Raw genomic sequence first — 5,306 nt, forward strand, 5'->3', positions numbered from 1 at the left:
TTGTTGTAGTGTGTTTTTGATATTGCAGCCACACTCTCCACATACTCGTATTAAGTGAAGCATGAAAAGATCAGTTCGTGACTATATTTTGTTTGTAGTATTCAACATCCATTTTGATCACATATTATTCGTTAATTTGTATTGAAGCAGTTAAAAGGTGATTTACCTGTTAAGAATGTTATGATAATATGTTGATTCAATATAAATTGGGATGGGCGAAGTTGGTTATGCTGTTTGAGAATTAATTAACTATCCATTGCAGTCGTAAAACTTTTAACTGTTTTTGAATTTTTGTCTTGACTATAATATGCACTTAACGGAAGCTATGGTTTCGTTTACAGATGGAGGTGATTATAGGGGTTCTCGAAAGTTTGAATTACCTAGTGACAATATTTTTATATCATTAATATCCCCTACACTATATTTGCGAAGTGATTTTGCCACATGTCCTTTTTATAATCAATTTAACAAAATAAAAATGACATGATTACTGAAATTGATGACATGACTTCTAGAAAAATAAGACATGGATAATTTCATTGAATGTTGATTTATATTTTTGGCAAACTTATTAGAATATAGTAATAATTCATATATTACATTCAATATTGATATTTCTTTTTGGTAAACTTTTTTTAAATATGGTAATAGCTCATACATCATTTATAAAATAAATATATTCAAATATAACATTTCAAATTTCAAAATATTATTGTTTTGTATTACTAAAGCTTTAAAAAATTTCTACAACTTTAAAAAAATTTAAATATCTAATCGTAAGATCATTAGTTTTTTATATATCTACAAATTTTATAAATATTGTTTAGGCCAAATTTTTTATAATTATACAATTTATATCATTTTATTAGTTTGATACAAATTTATTTAATATATATCAAATATATATTAAATATTAGTAAAAAATAGTAAAATCTTTAATATTTAATAAAATTTATTTTTAAATATAAGTTAGATTTAAAAAATTCTTTACTGCACATAGTGCAGGAAAACACTAGTCTTATTCTTAACTAATAAAGCTACATTGGTTTCTCAGTGTGTGTTTTTTTTAATTTAGTTTTAAACCAATTGGTTCGTGTTATTAAAAACATCAAATGATCTGGATATATACTTTGTTTGGCTTACTCAATTTGATTTCTTTGTGACCCTGCTACAAAATTGCGAATCATTAAAAGAAATAAACTTGATAGGAATAAGAACAAAGGTCTTTACAAATCCTTCGTTTACCCCTTAAACCAAACCAACCAACTGCAGTAATCTCATGCGCAAATCCACCCGAACTAAAAGCACTGCTTCCATCATTTTATCACACAATATTGGAGCCGAATCAAGACCCATCTATCATCATGCACATTGGAGAGAACACAGATGATAAATGAAAGTTATGTTGTTACGGCATTGCCGGATCTTCCAAACATCTTTCTACGTGGTTCCTATAAGGACAACCTGTCTTGCTACCGCATTTAAAATCCCCTGCAATTTGAACACAACATCAAAAAGACTCATACTTTACACATCATAGAGCCTTTTTCTTGCTAGTATGTTTTTATTAACTGAAAGAGAGTGATCAAGATAAGTAAATACCTGCGATAAGGAAATCCATAAATGGGTTTGTGACCATATTTTCCCAGGAGGGATATCTGCAACCCTGTTACTTATAGCAGGCACTCTGATTTCCTACCCGATATTTGCTGTCAATTTCAAACATGGCTTTTAAATGCACAATAATTATTAAGAGAGGCTGTCAAATGAAATACAAAAATATACATCTGACGTTCTCTTAGAGCAGTGGCCTCGTCTAGAGCTTCCACATTTGATGCTTCCATGCTCATCTCCTTTCATAAGGCAGCAAGCGATGTACAACTCGAGTTATCAAAGCTCAAACTTATCCACTTCCTATGTACAATCTCAGCGTGATGTATATGTTTCTGCTGATGCTGCAGATGGTAAGCCTGTAGCCGTTCATGTTGATGTTTTGGAATTTGCTCGACTCATAGATGACCCCTTCCCTCAGCAAGTGGTTGAAAGTGTTGAGTCTATGAGCACCAATAGAAGTATAGAACCGTGGATCAAGGTAGCTAAAAAAAGGATGAACTCGTTGGTCTCAATGGTAAATATAAAGGCAACAAATCGTTTACAAAAAAAAACTATATATAAAGGCAAGATGTTAAAGTAATTACAATAAAACCTTTCAAGGATCTTTACCTTCTTATCGAGGAACACCAAATCCACACCCATAAGCTCGCCGGATTTCTTAACATTCCTCGCCTCCCAACACCTCTGTCCTTGCAACGACCAGCCTTCAAATTGGAGCAGTAGAGCTGAGTAATCGCATTTCAAGGAACTTCTAGTTGTAGGGTTCTCGCAATAGTATGATTCGTAAGAGGTTTGTGCTTGTCAAACAGCCATTCGGCTCTTGCACAGTCTGTCTAGCAGTTCTTGCGGCACCAGCTCTCGTCTACGTTTTCGTGTGACCCTTAAGAAAGCTAAGAAGGGTAACCACAAAATCCAAGCTTCAAGTTAGATGCCTTAAGCAAAAGCGAAAATGGATTTTCATATACCTAATGGGTGAGACGTTGCCGCAAGAACTTAGTGTTTTCAAAGAGAGATAGCCTTAGCGTTTTGGTTTTGGTGTGTGCTTCTTTTAATTCTCATCCTTATCTGAGAAACCATGAAATAAGTCGGATTATACCAAAATCGAAACATAAAGCAATAGATCGAGCATCCACTTTCTCATCCATAACTCGGACTTGGAGTTGAAGAAAGGAAGTGTTAAGTTGAGGGAGTGAGTCGGTGAGACAACCCAATGAGGAAGCCATCCTCGTCGTCCCTGCCTTCCTTATCAGTCAACATCCAGCTTTCGAATCAGCAAGAAGAAGGTGGGAAGTCGGCCGTTGATGGAGTTCATGCAAAACAGAGACTAAAACCGATTGAATGCAAAGGAGTGGGATCATTGGTCGAGACCACATATCTTATACAATAAAGGAGACTTGCCTCTCTCCTTAGAGTGCCAAATCATCGAAGAAGGAGAGGCAAATCAGGACACGTGTCTGATTCTCTAAAAGCGATTGTAGTTCTCGATTTATAACTTTACACGATTTGTACTTGCATGTTGGGCTATTATTTAAGAGCTTAGCCCAGTTAAAATAATAAACATCCGACCCACTAATAAAGTAGCTGATTCGGTTGATGGGGGAGGTGAAAAGTCTGGATTGATGAGGAGAAAGTACGGTGAATTAATTGCATGCCATTGATACTGATTTACTCCATTGACGGAATTGAGGGGAGAAGATTTGATGGTTGCGTCGACAATGAAGAAGTAGAAGACGCTTGCTTGTAACCTACTTTATTAGTGGGTCGGATGTTTATTATTTTAACTGGGCTAAGCTCTTAAATAATAGCCCAACATGCAAGTACAAATCGTGTAAAGTTATAAATCGAGAACTACAATCGCTTTTAGAGAATCAGACACGTGTCTTGATTTGCCTCTCCTTCTTCGATGATTTGGCACTCTAAGGAAAGAGGCAAGTCTCCTTTATTGTATAAGACAGCTTCATGAGTTTATTTTGAACCATTGGTTTGATTATTTTTCTTTACAGTAGGCCGATGTGGTGGAGAAGACCAAAATCAACAGATGTTTGTTTGATGAAAACTTAGCAAATGTACACGGAGGAAACCAGGTTACACCCAGTTCATTCCTTGACCGTAATTGTCTAATCAAAGTGTCGAGAGGGATGCCCAAAAAGTGGAGCAGAGCCTAAATTAAAAGTAGTGAAACAGTAGAAAAGTTTCTATGCTGAATGAATCGAATCACTAACTGAGATTAAATTATTTCATATTTTGGATTGGGTATTGCAGAGAAAGAAGCAGGCGACTACATATTTACCTGCAAGTTCTATGGCTTGGTCAGAGGGTGAGTTGTCCATTCGTGATTTGTACGGCGATCCTTACAACCAACCCATTAACAATCAGGTATATGCATAAGCTTTTTAATATGTTGAGTTATTATGAATGTATTAAACTTACAGAGTTTGTGGAGGATATAGTCTTGTGAAGATGGTAGAGAACGTTTGTTGGACTTAGCAAGAGAAGGATAAGTTTTTGGGAGAGTTGTTTTTTTTAAGATTTTTTTTTTTTTACTTTGAATTGATATAGTCGAAGATTGTAAAAGCTGGTTTAATGAAATATTTAACCTTCCTTTTCACACGAAGATTTTCCGTAAATATGAGATTTTGTAATGATTCCGTATAAAATTAGTAATCATGTATCTTAGAAGATTTTGTTAGTTGTGATTTTTTCAAAAAATCTAGTTTACGTAGTCTGTTGGGTTTTAACTTCAAAAACAGCTTCATGGGCTTTGGAGAGAATTAATGGGATCGTCAAATATTTAAGGTTGTTGAATCATAACCTGTATGCTGCTGTTCCTCGCCTCGAGGGCAATGCAATAGCTAGCGATTGTAACAACAACATTGAGGACAGTCTTAGATTTTTATTTCAGTCATGGATTATTTTTATCTCTTTTACATGGAGGGTTTAGAACTGGTTATGTTGCTCCTTCTACCTAGGTACATCGTGTTAGTTCAATACGTTCCGCGGATTCTTCGTATGTAACCTTTAAGTTCAGAGCTGAAAATAACAACATCAGTATTCGCGGGAACTGCTTGGGCTGGTGCAGCTTACTAATTGCTACTTTACATGCTTGCAAGTCATGTAAGTAACCATTCCAACTGCTTCTATTGTTTCCTTTCAAGTGATAATGTTTTCATAGGAGTTTTTTTGTAAACGAGAGCGTTGTGGTATTTGCTTGCTAGGAACGCAATAACGATTGCTCAAGTAAGGCTCTTATGATGATGGAAGTTCTTAACTCTCTAGGGCTAGATGACCTGTGTACAGACGTGATGTTGATGATTCTCGTCATATACACAGAGTATGCTTTTGTACTCATTGTCCCCTAAATTGACCATGCTTTTCAAATTTTCCCATGGTTTTCATACAACTGCATCATCACTATCATAACTAATGAAAACCATATTGTGCTACCATGGTGCTTAATCTAACTCAGCTGCTTTCTTGAAGTCTCATTGGTCTGACTTACTCACAAGGATTACCATACATATAAGTTTTACTCGCTAAACAGGTAAATTGTATATGATATGGGAAGGAGAAGCAGATTAAAGCTTTTTTATGGTTTGTATTATATACATCTTATTTGCATTTATCTCTTGTATTTTTTTTATTTTATTACTGTTAATTATGTGATTTGAAAAGGTTTTTGTTTCAAATTTACT

At 34.9% G+C, this 5,306-nt stretch overlaps 1 long non-coding RNA gene across 1 annotated transcript; it reads right to left on the reverse strand.

Annotated features, from left to right (window-relative positions):
• Positions 1-1,064: 1,064 nt before the first annotated feature.
• On the reverse strand, positions 1,065-3,951 carry LOC106407152. The gene is made up of 6 exons (XR_007327764.1): positions 3,905-3,951; positions 2,580-2,938; positions 2,224-2,504; positions 1,786-2,096; positions 1,603-1,709; positions 1,065-1,491 (listed from the first exon to the last, which is right to left on the reverse strand). It is a non-coding gene; the product is annotated as an uncharacterized LOC106407152 (long non-coding RNA).
• Between the last annotated feature and the right edge of the window lie 1,355 nt (positions 3,952-5,306).

This window comes from Brassica napus, chromosome C8, assembly GCF_020379485.1.
Source record: "Brassica napus cultivar Da-Ae chromosome C8, Da-Ae, whole genome shotgun sequence".
NCBI classification, from domain to species: Eukaryota; Viridiplantae; Streptophyta; class Magnoliopsida; order Brassicales; family Brassicaceae; genus Brassica; species Brassica napus.